This window comes from Hemiscyllium ocellatum, chromosome 2 (genome assembly GCF_020745735.1).
Source record: "Hemiscyllium ocellatum isolate sHemOce1 chromosome 2, sHemOce1.pat.X.cur, whole genome shotgun sequence".
Taxonomy (NCBI): domain Eukaryota; kingdom Metazoa; phylum Chordata; class Chondrichthyes; order Orectolobiformes; family Hemiscylliidae; genus Hemiscyllium; species Hemiscyllium ocellatum.
The window spans coordinates 12,519,231-12,535,939 of record NC_083402.1 but is presented as its reverse complement, the minus strand read 5'-3'; positions in this window follow the sequence as shown (position 1 = coordinate 12,535,939).

Genomic DNA, 16,709 nt, shown 5'->3' with positions numbered 1-16,709 from the left:
GTTCAAGATGCTGCCTATCTCCCTCAACCATACGGATCAAGGGGCTAGCCATCTCACTGTGTTTCCTTAGTGCTGGCACACTGTCTGCAGTTAAAGCTAGTACCTTCCCTCTCAGTTAGTGTCAGCACCATCTTGCTTCCATCATGTGCCAGCTTACTTGTATCCCTTAGTAGGCTCAATCAAAACATGAAATCTATTCTCCTTACTGTTCATAAAATTCTAATTTTCATCCTGTCATGAAAAGGGTGCCATCCCTAGTTTCTTCTTTTCTGCTTAATGCTACTACATTTCTTCAAAGTCCTTTTAGTCCAAGTATTGTTTCTACTCTTGCCACCATAGTGGCTGGGTATCACATATAGAAAACCTGTATTTGCAATATGCAGGTCATGGAACCATTTCCAGTTGTAGAGCTCAAAGTAAGAGCAGAGTTGTGGAAGAGTCAATCTGGGTCAATATTGATTCTTGCCCGTTAACCATATACAATTCTACATTCATTATTTGTGATTCTGCAGTTTCAATATCCATTTCTATTGTATAGATCATTGGTGAGAACACATCTGGAACATTGTGGAGACGTGCTGATCCTCTTGCTTAAAGCAGATGTGAATGCTTTGAAAGCAGTTCAGAGAAGGTTGACCAGACTAATTCTTGGAATGGGTAGTTTGTCTAATGAGTAAAAGGTTGGACCAGCTAGACTTGTATCCTCAAGAGTTCAGAAGAGTAAGAGGTGACTTAATTGAAACATATAAGATCTTGACAGGTTGCCCACGTGAAAAGTTTCCTCTTGTTGGAGAATCTAAAACTAGGAGAAAGGTTTAAAAATCAGGAGCTGTTCATCTAAGACAGAGATAATGAATTGTTTTGTAAAAGGTAGTGAGTCTTCGGATCTCTCTTCTTCAAAAGGCAGAGGAAATAGAGTCTTTGTGATAGGTTCTTGATAAACAAAGCAGTAAAAAGTAAGTTGAGTAGGCAGGAATGTGGAGTAATTAGATCAGCCATAATCTCATTGAATGGAAGAGCAGTTCTGAGGGGCTGAAAGATCTATCTTGCTACAAATTTCTACAAAATCAGAACTCACACAACACCAGATTATGGTGGGAAAGATTTCATGAACAATAATTAAGGGGAAAAAATCAAAATGCATTTGGAACTGCCTTAACTCAAAGGATGGATTTGTAAAAGGTAGATCATGCTTGACGATCTAATTTAACATTTTAATGAAGCAATGGAGAAGGTTGATGAAAATAATGCGATATATGTTCTATTTGACAAAGTACCAAATAAAAGAAAGGTTAACAAAATGGAACCTCACAATTAGGAGGGTTGGTGTGAGTGTGAATTTGAAAAAAAGCTTAAGAGCAGAAATTATGTCATGTTCTACGGAAGTTTATCAGATTGGAGATAATACATCATAATAAGAGTTCCCCAAAGGTCAATGCCAAAATTACTACTTTTCTAGATCTATATATAACTGTCTTGGACACTGAAATGTGGAGTAACAGGACACAGTTAACAGAATGGGCAGACAAATGACTGATGTAAGGTGATTCATTTTGGCAGAGTGATAGAGGGGGGAGAAGGAAAGGAAATAATGACTGAAGAGTGTGCAAGAACAGAAGGACATCACAGATTCAACATGTAGATATTTGAAGGTGGCCAGACAAACTGAAAGGGTAATTAGCAAATCATATGAAATCCTGGATTTCGTTCTGAGATTTGGGCTGGATTTTGTTCAGCAACATGGATCCTCGCACCCACCAGTTGGAGAACTGCTGCTAATTGAGGAAGCCAATGCAATTAAGAGCCTTTAAGACACTTCGCCGGCTAACATCAGGTAGTGAATGAAATGAAACCTCCGGTGAGGAGAAATCCTGTCACTGAGCCAATCAGATATAGCAGCTTTCCAATGTGCGTAGTACCACTAGCAACAGCGGATGCTGTCAATAATGTACTAATGCCCAGGACCAGGATCATTGCTGGAGTACAGGTCACAAGTGAAACCAGGTTAGCACAAGAGGCGAGGAGGGGTCGCATCAAGATGCTAATTTTTAGTTCTCAGTGAGGGATGGCATCACTGAGCTAAGGCAAGCCAAACAGTATATGCTGGACGGCCTTGGAAAGGTATGGGTAAATAATGCAACTCTACTAAAACCCTGAGGTACTACTACAGTCCTTGGGCTTTGGGATAATAAACTTTAAGCTTATTATTAATGAGCCAAATGCAAGTACCCATTGGGAGTCTTCTTGCTCCCAACTTAATTATGGCCAACTTTCCTACAACATAAAAGGCAGAGCCACCATAACCTTAACAGACCACAGAACTATTCTCTCATTAGAAAAAGACAACTGGTGATGGTGTAACCTGACAGTCACCACACCTCAGGTGAGGGGAGAGGTTGGGAAAGGGAGCCCTTCATGATAACCACAGCTAGTGCAAGAATTGGACCTACACTATTGGTGTTACTCTGCATCACAAACCAGCCATCCAGTCAACTGAGCTAACCAACCACTACTACCCTACAATTGGGAATCTGTAAAAGACACTCCTGACTGATTTGCTCACAGCAACCCTTCCTACCCTGGTCATGACTCACCTTTCTGAAAGCTCCACCAAATCCAGTACACAATGCAAATGCAGGAAATCATTCTGAACCTTATTGTTAAGGCCAATAAGATCACAGTACCCAGTCTGTGACCATACTTTGGGAAAGATGTGAAGGTCTTTGAATTTACCAGAAAATCTCCAAGGATGAAGAATTTTAGCTATTAGGGTAAGTTGGAGAATGGGGTTGTACTCCTTGTAGCAAATGGAGATTGACGTGCACAGGATTACCTCACTGGGTTCCATCAGCACCTGTATTCTCAATCACTCTGACTAAGGAACATCAATGTGTTAGGGCTCAGTAATGGAGGCTTCCATGCAATAATACTAGTAAATCAGCTTTTGGAGGTACCTTCATTGTAAGTGCTGTGTGTATATATCAGTTACACGCTGAGACAAGTGGTCAGGCTGCCATGATTACAGTTCAACATTTTTGCGTTATTATTGACTAGAACATTAACTGCACTAGCTGGGTAAATACTGTGGCTGTTACAGATTGGGAATCTGCAATGAGTAACTCAACTCCTGACTATTCAAGGCCTCTCCATCATCGATAAGGCACAAGTGTGTGATGTAATGATGAAACATATTCTGATGAAAGGTCAGAATCTTTGACCTAAAATGTACATCAGTTCCTCTCTACAAATGCTGCTTAATCTGCTGAGTACTTCCATCACTTTGTTGGTTTATTTCAGATTTTGAGATTTGATACTCAGACATATAGAGCATAAAGCGAGGCCATTCAGCCCATCATGCCTGCCCTTGTTAATAAAGATCTGACTAAACTAATTGCATTTTCCAACTTTATGCCACAAAATGACATTATGCACTCTCACTACTATCCTTACATAAGGATGAGGAAGGACACCACTTCAACTGGGACAACACATCCATCCTAGGACAAGCAAGAGACACGCACGAGAATTCCTAGAAGCATGGGATTCCGACCAAAACTCTATCAACAAACACATCGAGTTCGACCCCATCTACCACCCCCTGAGAAAAAGAAAGGAAATTAAATCACCACAGGAAATTACATCACTAACCCAAAGAAAACAAAACATATAAATAGAAAGCAGCAATTATCAACAGTGCTTCGCCTGAAGGCCCACTGAAGATGTTACCTAGTAGGGTGATGAAACGTCTGGAAATGAACATTCCACTCAGCAAGCAAACCTCCATCCATAGCCATTCTTGTTAAGTTCAAAAATCCAGTCCATACTTTCTGCCAACATGAGTCTAAAAAGACGTAAATTGGAGGATTTAGGATGCATAGAATGTGAAAGGATACTGCAGGGGATGGGCACAATTGGAATGTACAGCTTGTTCAAGGAACAGCTATTGCCTGTCTTTGATAAATATGTATCTGTTAGGCAGGGAGGAGGTGGTCAAGCGAGGGAACCTCGCATTTATCTGAATTAAACTCGATCTGCCACTTCTCAGCCCATGGGCTCATCTGGTCAAGATCCTGTTGTAATCTGAGGTAACGCTCTTCACTATCCACTACACCTCCAAGTTTGGTGTCATCTGCAAATTTACTAACTGTACTTCTTATGCTCGCATCCAAACCATTTATGTAAATGACAAATTGTAGAGGACCCAGCACTGATCCTTGTGGCATTCCACTGGTCACAGACCTCCAGTCTGAATACAACCCTCCACCACCACCCTCTGTCTTCTATCTTTCAGCCAGTTCTGTATCCAAATGGCTAGTTCTCCCTATATTCCATGAGATCTAACCTTGCTAACCAGTCTCCTATAGGGAACCTTGCTGAACGCCTTACTGAAGTCCATATAGATCACATCTACCGCTCTGCCCTCATCAATCCTTGTTACTTCTTCAGAAAACTCAATCAAGTTTGTGAGACATGATTTCCCATGCACAAAGCCAAGTTGACTATCCCTAATCAGGGCAGAGGAAATGACCTGGGAGTTGTAGTGGGAGAGGGACTCCCTGAGATTCTTGTAGAGAGAGGAGGAAAACTCCTTCAAGGCAGGCATCCTTGCAAGAGGTTTCGCAGTAGGGTTAAATGTCAGCGGAGGATTTGGTTTATGCAAAGATTGGTAGGGTGGAAAGTGAGCACTAGGGGCGTTCTGTCCTTGTTACAGTTGGAGGGGTGGGGTCTGAGGGTGGAGGTGTGGGATGTGGACAAGATGCGTTGGAGGGCATCTTTAACCATGTGGGAAGGGAAATTGCGGTCTCTAAACAAGAAGGCCATCTGGAGTGTTCTGTGGTGGAACTGGTCCTCCTGGGAGCAGATACGGCGGAGGTGGAGGAATTGGAAATACGGGATGGCACTTTTGCAGCAGGTAGGGTGGGAAGAGGTGTAATCCAGGTAGCTGTGGGAGTCGGTGGGTTTGTAAAAGATGTCGGTGTCAAGTCGGTCGTCATTAATGAGATGGAGAGGTCCAGGAAGGGGAGGGAGGTGTCAGAGAAGGTCCAGGTAAATTTAAAGTCAGGGTGGAATGTGCTAGTGAAGTTGATGAATTGCTCAACCTCCTCGCGGGAGCACGAGGTGGCGCCAATGCAGTCATCAATATAGCGGAGGAAGTGGTGGGGAGTGGTGCTGGTGTAATTACGGAAGAACAACTGTTCTACATAGCCAACAAAGAGACAGGCATAGCTGGGGCCCATAACGGGTGCCCATGGCTACCCCTTTGGTCTGGAGGAAGTGGGAGGATTCGAAGGAGAAATTGTTAAGGGTGAGGACCAATTTGGCCAAATGAATGAGAGTGTTGGTGGAAGGGTACTGTTGGGGATGTCAGGAGAGGAAGAAACAGAGGACTTGGAGGCTCTGGTCATGGCGGATGGAGGTGTAGAGCGATTGGATATCCATGGTGAAAATGAGGCATTGGAGGCCAGGAAAATGGAAGTCTTGGAGGAGGTGGAGGGCGTGGGTTGTGTCTCGAACGTATGTGGGGAGTTCCTGGACTAGGGGGGATAGGACAGTGTTGAGGTAGGTAGAAATGAGTTCAGTGGGGCAGGAGACTTGCCTTTCCAAATACATGTACATCCTGTCCCTCAGGATTCCCTCCAACAACTTGCCCACCACAGATGTCAGGTTCACTGGTCTATAGTTCCCTGGCTTGTCCTTACCACCCTTCTTAAACAGTGGCACTACGTTAGCCAACCTCCAGTCTTCCGGCACCTCATCTGTGACTATCGATGATACAAATATCTCAGCAAGAGGCCCAGCAATCATTTCTCTAGCTTCCCACAGAGTTCTAGGGTACACCTGATCAGGTCCTGGGGATTTATCCACTTTTATGTGTTTCAAGACATCCAGCACTTCCTCCTCAGAAATACAGACATTTTGCAGGATGTCACCACCTCTTTCCCTACAGTCTATATCTTCCATATCCTTTTCCACAGTAAATACTGATACAAAATACTTGTTTAGTATCTCCCCCATTTTCTGCGGCTCCACACACAGGCCACCTTGCTGATCTTTGAGGGGCTCTATTCTCTCCCTAGTTACCCTTTTGTCCTTAATGTATTTGTAAAAACCCAATTTGCCAAAGCTATCTCATGTCCCCTTTTTGCCCTCCTGATTTCCCTCTTAAGTATACTCCTATAGCCTTTGTACTCTACTAAGGATTCACTCAATCTATCCTGTCTACATTTGCTTCCTTCATTTTTTTAACCAAACCCCCAATTTCTTTAGTCATCCAACATTCCCTATATCTACCAGCCTTTCCTTTCACTTTAACAGGAATATACTTTCTCTGGATTCTCGTTATCTCATTCCTGAAGGCTTCCCATTTTCCAGCCGTCCCTTTGCCTGTGAACATCTGCCCCCAATCAGCTTTTGAAAGTTCTTGCCTAATATCATCAAAATTTGCCTTTCTCCAATTTAGAACTTCAACTTTTAGATCTGGTCTATCCTTTTCCATCATTATTTTAAATCTAATAGAATTATGGTCACTGGCCCCACTGACACCTCAGTCACCTGCCTTGCCTTATTTCCCAAAAGTAGGTCAAGTTTTGCACCTGCTCTAGTCGGTACATCCACATACTGAATCAGAAAATTTTCTTGTACAAATTTAACAAATTCGTCTCCATCAAAATCCTTAACACTATGGCAGTCCCAGTCTATGTTTGGAAAGTTAAAATCCCTTACCATAACCATCCTATTATTCTTACAGATATCTGAGATCTCCTTACAAGTTTGTTTCTCAATTTCCCTCTGACTGTTAAGGGGTCTATAATACAATCACAATAAGGTGATCATCCCTTTCTTATTTCTCAGTTCCACTCAAATAACTTCCCTGGATGTATTTCCAGGAATATCCTCCCTCAGCACATCAAAATGCCACTCCCCCTCCTCTCTTGCCTCCCTTTCTATCCTTCCTGTAGCATTTGTATCCTGGAACATTAAGCTGCCAGTCCTGCCCATCCCTGAGCTATGTTTCTGTAATTACTATGATATCCCAGTCCCATGTTCCTAACTATGCCCTGAGTTCATCTGCCTTCCCTGTAAGGCCCCTTCGACTGAAATAAATGCAGTTTAATTTATTAGTCCTATCTTGTCCCTGCTTGTCCTGACTGTTTGATTCTCTTCTGTTCTCAGCTGTGCCAGTCTCAGATTGATCTCTTTCCTCACTATCTCCCTGGTTCCCACCTCCACCCCCCCTCTCCCACCGCCCCCTCCCCCCCCCCCCCACCCCTTACTAGTTTAAATCCTCCCAAGCAGTTCTACCAAATTTCCCTGCCAGTATATTAGTCCCTTCCAACTTAGGTGTAATCCGTCCTTCTTGTACAGGTCACTTCTACCCCAAAAGAGATTCCAATGATCCAAAAATGTGAATCCTTCTCCTATACACCAGCTCCTCAGCCATACATTCATCTGCTCTCTCCTCTTATTCTTGCCCTCACTCGCTCGTAGCACCAGGAGTATTCCAGATATTACTACTCAAGAGGACCTCTTTTATAAATTCTTGCCTAACTTTCTGTAATCACTTTTCAGAATCTCAACCTTTTCCCTTCCTATGTCGTTGGTTCCAATGTGGATAATAGCCTCTTGCTGGCCCCTCTCCCCCGTGAGAACATTCTGCACCCTTTCTGAGACATCCTTGATCCCGGCACCAGAGAAGCAACACACCATTCTGATTTTTCGCTGCTGGCCACAGAAACATCTGTCTGTACCTCAGATTTAAAAATCCCCTCACACAATTGATATTTTGGAACCTGACATACCCCTCGTGCTTGAGTATTACAAGTTAGCCAGGAAGGACCAAAAGAGACAGCCAAGAAGACTCAGGAGGGGACATGAGAAGTCTTTGGCAGGTAGGATTAAGACAAAGTTTTCTTTGGGTATGCCAGGAATAGAAGAATGACTAGAGTAAGATTAGGGCCTGTCAAGGACAGTATTGGGAAGTTGTGCATGGAAACCGAAGAGATAGGAGATGCGCTAAATGAATATTTTTTGTCAGTATTCACACAAGAAAAAGACAATGGTGTCGAGGAGTATACTGAGCTAAGATTATTACAGTAGAATGGGATTGAGGTTTATAAGGAGGTGCTAGCAATTCTGAAAAGTGTGAAAATAGATGAATCCCCTGGGCTGGATGGGATTTATCCTAGGATTCTCTGGGAAGCCAGGGAGGAGATTGCCGAGCCTTTGGCTTTGATCTTTATGTCATCATTGTCTACAGGAATAAAGCCAGAAGACTTGAGGATAACAAATGTTGGCCTCTTGTTCAAGAAGGGCAGTAGAGACAACCCTGGTAATTACAGACCAATGAGCCTTATTTCCGTTGTGGGTAAAGTGTTGGAAAGGATTATAAGAGATAGGATTTATAATCAACCAGAAAGGAATAAATTGATTAGGGATAGTCAACAAGGTTTTGTGAAGGATAGGTCATGCCTCATAAACCTGTAGGACTTGCAAAACCTGCGCCCACATCTCCCCCTCACCTCCATTCAAGGCTCCAAAGGAGACTTCCGCATCCATCAAAGTTTCACCTACACATCCACAAATGTCATTTATTGTATTCGTTGCTCCCGATGCGGTCTCCTCTATATTGCGGAGACTGGACGTCTTCTCGCAGACCGCTTTAGGGAACATCTCCGGGACACCCGCACCAATCAACCTCACCGCCCCATGACCGAACGTTTCAACTCCCCCTCCCACTCTACCAAAGACATGCAGGTCCTAGGCCTCCTCCACTGCCACTCCCTCACTGCCCGACATCTAGAGGAAGAATGCCTCATCTTCCACTTCGGAACACTTCAACCCCAAGGCATCAATATGGACTTCACCAGTTTCTTCATTCCCCCTCTCCCCCCTCCTTACTCCAGTTCCAACCTGTCAGCTCAGCACCATTCTCATGACCTGTCCTACTGCCAATCTTCCTTCTCAACTATTCGCTCCACCCTCCTTCTCGACCTATCACCTTCATCCCCACTTTCATCCACCTAGAAAACTCTTAGCTACCAGTCCAACCCCCCTCCCATCTATTTCTCCACACCAGAGACTCCCAGCCTCATTCCTGATGAAGGGTTTTTGCTCAAAACGTCGACTTTCCTGCTCCTCAGATGCTGCCTGACCTGCTGTGCTTTTCCAGCACCACTCTAATCTTTATACGGTGTGTTAGCTTTAATTGGTAGAGGGATTGAATTTCGGAGCCATGAGGTCATGTTGCAGCTGTACAAAACTCTGATGCGGCTTCACTTGGAGCACTGCGTACAGTTCTAGCATCAGAAAGGGTGCAGAGGAGATTTACAAGGATGTTGCCTGGCATGGAGGGAAGGTCTTATGAGGAAAGGCTGAGGGACCTGAGGCTGTTTTCATTAAAGAGAAGGGTCAGATAAATGACTTAATCGAGACATTTTTATAGATGACCTGACAGCCTTTTTTATTGATGAATGAGCACAAGGGGAAATAGCTTGGAGTGTGGTGCTGGAAAAGCACAGCAGGTCAGGCAGCATCCAAGGAGCAGGAGAATTGACGTTTTGGGCAAGAGCCATTCATCAGGAATTTGTTAGAGGAGCTTTACTCAGAGAGTAGTAAGAGTGTGGAATGCCTTGCCTGCAACAGTAGTAGACTCGCCAACTTCAAAGGCATTCAAATGGTTATTTGATAAACATATGGATGATAATGGAATAGTGTAGGTTAGACGGGCGTCACATCGGTTTCACGGGTTGGCGCAACATCAAGGGCTGAAGGGCTTGTACTGTGCTGTAAATGTTCTATGATGTTCCACATTTTCATAAAATTTTTAATTTTTGTGATAACTGCAGGAATAGTAAAGCTTGGTTTTCAGCACACTTCCCTAATGAGGCATGACATTAGTGCAATGTAATATGCTTCACTTGCCTGAACGAGTGCAGCTCCAACAACACTCGAGAATATCATTAAGTTTGAAAGTGATACGATTTTTGTCTGGGACTGTAGTTTTATATTAAACCAACCAATTATGCTGTCTCTCCAGGCTGGACAATGTGGAATATGGAAGACAGACTCAGAATAAGGGATTGTTCTTATTACTTAATAATTTCTTCACTTAGAGGTCCGTCAATTTCTGGAATTGTCTACCCAGAGGATTGGGAATACTCCATCATTGAGTACATTCAAAACTTAACTTTGATCCTCCAAAGCATATGAATAGGCAGATAAGTGGAGATGAGGTAGAAAATCAAGTGATCATACTTAATGGCTGAGCAGATTTGGAAAGGTTGAGTGGCTATATCCTGCCACTGTTTCATGAATTCTTCATTCTTAAGCTGTTTGATAGACATTCCATTCACTACCTTAAAATTACATTCCACCCACACTGACACAGCAACTCACTTAGGCTCCCTTGACAGCACTTTTCAAACCCGCAACCTCTCCTTGTCAACAGATGCATAAGAGCATCACTACCTGTAAGTTCCAAGGCATTCACCCATTTGACATCCAACATCAGTGGGCCAAAATCCTGAAACTCCATTCCATGTGGGTATACCAACACCACAGAGATTTGTTATTGCATAGGCCACTCAGTCTATCGTGTCTCACTGGCTTTCCAACAAACTTTAGGGCTTAGTAACATTCTTTTGCCTCTCCCCAATACTCTTGAATTTTATAAGAGTCTGAGTGATTTGGGTTATAGTGAGATCTGTGGCAGAATCTGACAAGAGGTTTGGTGAGGCCAATCTTGATGTTGGGGCATCTTGCTCCATCTTTTATGCTTTGAACAAATGTGAGGTGTATTTCTTAAGCAATGGCAATTTGAAAATCAAGGAGGATCATTGCGTGTTAAATGCCTTGTTGTTCGCCCAACTCGCCTCATTATTATGCAGTTTTCTATCTTACCAAATTCACCAAAAAACGCTAGATGTCAAGAAAGCATGACTATGAAAACAAGGCTCAGTTACATCAAGGAAGACAGTCTTCACTTAGGCAACCTTGGCACAGTAAGTCAAGTAACACCTTCGATATCAATCTAGGGGCATGGAAACAGTCACTCAGCCACTCAGGACATAGGGCAATCTTCAAATAAGGGGTGAGGAACCAAATGTCAGGCAGCCCTCCACCCTCTGCATTGGGGCTTATTTTCCTCCTGGAATGAGAGATGCACGCGTATTAAGAGAGATGAAAGTGGGGTGGTACAGCTGTTATTTTGGTACAGGTAGGAAGGTGTCCTGACATAGTGAGTAGGCAACACAGAGGGCATGCGGGGTTAGTGATTCCAGAACTGCAGTAGGCAATAGTGGGAGTGATAAAGCATAAGCCTTGGCGGTGGGGTGGGGTGGTGTGAGGCTCAATAGCAGAACTAGAGCAAGTGTGAGACAAGATAGTGGCACTTACCCTGGCAGAACGAAGGTGGTCATTGAACTTTTAATACAGCACTGTGCATTACTCCAGTTGGCTTCACCAGGGTCACAATCTCGAACCAGGATGGCATGGTTTGCTGGCATGGCCTCCAATGCTTGGGTAGAGGGCCTCCTATGTCTGTACCACCTTGTCCGGCAGGGCCTCCAGGCCCTTGCCTGCAAAACTGTGAAGATTTCCCCATCTTTCATGTCTGGGTAAAATCTCAGGAACTGTGCAAAGCAGCTCCAGACTGACAGTTTTGTTCAAGTACTTAACTGGCTTTTAAAGGTGGTGTGGGTGTAAGGGATACTGGGCATTCAAGTATAGCTGCTGCACGTTGGGCTATCTGGGAATAGTGCATGGTGCAATGCGAATCATATATGAGGGATGCCATTGGGCAGATTAGGTAATTAATGAGGCAAGTTTGGAAAATACAGCAAGAAATTGCACCAGACTGCATGTTGGAAACCTTCCTAAAAGACTTAACACAACTCTGACTTAGCGAAAAATTTAGTCCATTGTTTAAATTCAAATATCATCAAATGCCCTCTTCAATGCCGCATGGACTTGGCCTCCACCATAGTTCTAGGCAGTGCGTTCCAGATCCTTGGCACGCGTTGAGGTGAAGTTTTTCTTAGCTGACATTTGCTATGTTTGCAAATCACTTTAAGTTAGTGCCTTTGCATTTTCAGTCCTTTATTTCTGAGTCTCTCTCTTTCTTCTCTATTCAGACTTCTCATGTGTTTGAAAACTTTTATTATTTCTTGTATATTCAATGTGATAGTCTAACACCATAAGCAACTAGGAACGGGCAATAAATTATGAGCTTGCCATCAAGGCTCACATACCGTGACAATTTTTTTAAAAAGCCAGGATCCTATTTGGTGAAGTTCCAGGAAGTTGAACACGGTAAGAATGAGTAATGCCTTCAAAATATTATTGTTGCCATTAAAATACAGTAGTCTCTCACCATTTAATCTTTCAGTCAAAATGCATCTTTCCCCTCATTATCTTAATAACAAAATGTTTAACAAATTTGAAAATCCAACACAAAGAGAAACCATTGTAAAACCTTTAGAGTCAAGAATGTTATCTCAGCTGGAATTAGAGATGGAGGTTAGTTTGGATAAATATGAGATATATTGCATTTTGATAATAGAAAAAAGACAGGACTTATACATTTAATGGTAGGGCCCTGGGTGGTTTTTATAGAATTTTAGAAGCTCTACAGTGTGGAAACAAGCCCTTCAGCCCAACAAGTCCATATTGACCCTCCAAAGAGTAACCTACTCAGACCCGTTCCCCTACCCTATTATCCAATGTCTACCCCTGACCAATGCACCTAACCTACACATCCCTGAAAATTATGGGCAATTTAGCATGACTAATTCATCGATCATGCACATCTTTGGATCGTGTGAGAAAACCAGAGCACCTGAAGGAAACCTGCGCAGACACGGGGAGAACATGCAAACTCCACACAGTCAGTTGCCAGAGGCTGGAATCAAACCCAGGTCCCTAGCGCTGTGAGGGAGCTTCGCTAGCAACTTAGCCACCGTGCCATACTTGCTGTACAACAAAGAGACCGAGGGATTCGGGTGCATAATTCTTTGAAATTTGTGTCATAGGTAGACAGGGTGGTTAAGAAGACATTTAGCATGCTTGCCTTCATTGCTCAGGCCTCCAAGTACAGGTCATTCTGCTATAACGGGTGTTTCGTTAACGTGAATTTCCTATAGATTGACAAATTGGGAACACTGTCTAGCAGGAAAATCGACGTTTCAGGAAAAAAGCCCTTCATCATTTCCTGATGAAGGGCTTTTGCCAAAAACATTGATTTTCCTACTCATCGGATGCTGCCTGACCTGCTATGCTTTTCCAGCACCACTCTAATCTAGATTCTGATTTCTAGCATCTGCAGTATCCACTTCTGCCGAATTGGAGACACTGTTTCTACAGCACAAACTTTTAAAGCATGTATTCGTTATAACACAATTCCAGCCCAATTAGTTTAAATGGTGCTGCCATTACGTGATTTTCCTATAACATGGGATTGCATGAGAACAGAACAACCATAATTTAGCAGAACTGACTGTATAGGAGTTGGATCATCATGTACAGTACATCAGTGAGGCCTCTTCTGGAATACTGCGTGCAGTTCTGGTTGACTAGCTATAGGAAGGATATTATTAAATTGGAGTGGGTTCAGAAAAGATTTTACCAGAATATTGCTAGGAATGGAGGGTTTGAAATAGAAATATAGACCGGAAAGACTGGGACATTTTTCACTGAACCGTAGGAGGTTGAAAGGTGACCTTATTGACGTTTATAAAATCATGAGGGGCATAGATAAGCCAAATGACAAAGCTCTTTTTCCTAGGATCGGGGATTTCATACTGGGGGACACATTTTTAAGGTGATAGCAGAAAGATTGCAAAAGGACATCAGGGGCAACCTTATTTACACAGAGAATGGCTTGGGTGTGGAATCCACTGCCAGAGAGAATGGTTGTGTGTGGAATGAACTACCAGAGGAAGTGGTGGATGCAAGTGCAGTTACAATGTCTAAAAGACCTTTGGATAAGTTCATGCATAGGAAAGGTTTGGAGGGATTTGGGCCAAGTGCAGGCAGGTGGGTATAGTTTAATTTTGAGAACATGGTCAGCGTGGACTGGTTGGGCCAGAGGGTCTGTTTCCATACTCTATGACTTTGTGACTCTATGACATACAGCTTAAGGAAAATTTTATTCCCTCATGTCAAAAATCACTGCCTTAGGTTAATGTGGTGGGAAACTTGATTATTTTTGTTAAAATACTCCCTAGCTATTTAAAACTTTCAAATACTAATATGAATCAGGCTTTAAAAAAAGGCAAAGATGGAGCAAAAACCAGTGAACAATATTTCAATCTCTGCAGTCTTCAATTCTGACTATTTTAATTAACTATAAATTGACTTAGTGAATTTTACAGCACTGAACAGACTATTCAGGCCATCAGGTACATGCTACTGTTTATAAGCCTTTTCTCACATCACGGACAAAGCACTGGAACAATTACAATATTTAGTGGCAGTGTGGTGACAGAAAGCTTCAAACTCCTGATGGAAAAATTAATTTTATGGAGCTCGATCAGTTTGTTGGTGAGGTGTCATTATATATATCTTGTCTCAGAAACATACTTAGGATGCAATGTTTTATATTAATCAATCAACTATAAATTTACAAATGATTGTATTCCGTTTCACTCCACTCCCAGAATGACATCATGGTACCAATGAGAAAATCAGGAAGTAATTTATACAAACAATGTAGGAAAAATACATCAAAATTAAAATCATGTTGAACAGTGTTAAACATATTGGATTGAGGAAAAGGGATGTTATCTCTTTATAGAATTCAGCATAAAAGTTGAAAGACAGTAATACATCAGTGAATACATCTCTAACAGACAGCTATTAGACAGAGAAAAGTCAAAGAGTAAGTGAAAAGTTTTAAAATCTCTAGAGAGATTTATGACAATTAAAGTCATCTAAATTAGTGTACAGAATCAGAAAAGCAACATATAAAGAAATGTACAAGTCATTATTAACAATAATTTCAAATCATACAGTCTTTTAAGATTTGTTCAATGAAATAAAAGCAGCAAAAATCTTTGGAATGAAAAGAGGATAACCCAGTTACTGTCCACATAACTTTTTAAGCTCAGGTCATGTCTCATGAGAGATAATTTCATGATTAGATTGTGACATTTAGGTTATATGTCAGCTAACTTTTGTATGTTTTGAACTGCTAATAAATATTTGCTTGTGCAAAATAACTTTCACATTTTCATGAGCAGCAAATAAGGCAAGTAGAATTTTACCAGTTTGTGTAATGGTCCAGTTTTTGTAGTTTTCACAACCACTGTTGTATTAAGCATCTTTTGTTTTTAAAGAAGTCAACTAATCACTGTATAGAACAACCTCGATTATCCAAATGAGACGAGATGAGTGATAAGTGATTTGATAAGTGATCGTGTGGATAACTGATCTGATCGTAAACAAGTGGTAACTTATGAGTGCTGGCTATCCGAGCATGCCTCGGTTATCCGGCAATAGACGCCATAATGCTGTTTAACTGATAACTGAATACTGAGTTGCCCAATGCCATTTTTACGGGACTTGAAAATTTTGTTTGGATAGTGCAAAATTTGGATAATTTGTGTTCGGATAATTCAGGTTGTATTGTAGTTAAAATCACGATGTTCCAACTGCTTACAATTCTGAAAAATAATCATATTAGACTCAAAATGTTCTCTCTCCACAGATGCTGCCTGATCTGCTGGGTTTCTCCAGCACTTTCTGTTTGTTTCAGGTTTCCACCATCCACATTTTGCTTTAAATCTCTTAATTACAGTCCCGCCCAACTGAGCACCTTTATGTCCAAGTCACACTCAAATCAACATAAATATTCCAGGAGCTCTAGTTCCTTTTTTGGATGCAAAATACTTAATCACTATATGGTTATTTATACTATTCATTCACAGGATGTGGCATTGCTGGCAAGGTGATATCTACATGACGGTTTGAGGTGAGGGACGCCATTAGTGTCCCATTCAAGTACATCTGCAGGAAGTGCACCCAATTCTTGCTCCTCCAAGAACACATAAAGGGAACTGGAGTGGGAGCTGGATGAACTTCGCATAATTCGGCACACAGAGTCTGTGATAGATCAGAGTTACAGGGAAGTAGTTACTTCCAGGCATGAAGAAAGCTGGGTAAATGTTAGAAGGGGGAAAAACAGTCAGTGCAGGGATCCCTTGTGGTCATTCCTCTGAAAAACAAGCAGACTGTTTTGGATACTGTTGGGGGGAATGACTTACCAGGAGTATGCAGTGGGGTGCAGATCTCTGGCAGAGTCTATCCCTGTTGCACAGAAGGGAAGGGGGGAAAGGAGGAGAGTGTTAGTCATTGGGGACTCAATGGTTAGAGGGTCAGATAGAAGGTTTGTTGGAAATGAACGAGTCTCACATTTGGTGTGTTGCCTCCCAGGTGCCAGGGTCCATGATGTCTCGGGTCATGTCTTTGGAGTCCTGAAGGGCGAGGGTGACAAGCCCCAAGTCATAGTCCACATAGGTAGCAATGACATAGGTAGAAAGAAGGATAGGGATGTAAGGCAGGATTTCAGGGAACTAGGGTGGAAGCTGAGAGCTAGAACAAACTAGAGTTGTTATCTCTGGTTTGTTACCCGAGCCACGTGATAGCGAGGAGAGAAACAGGGACCACATGTGGCTGCAGGGATGGTGCAGGAGGAAGGGTTTCAGGTATATGGA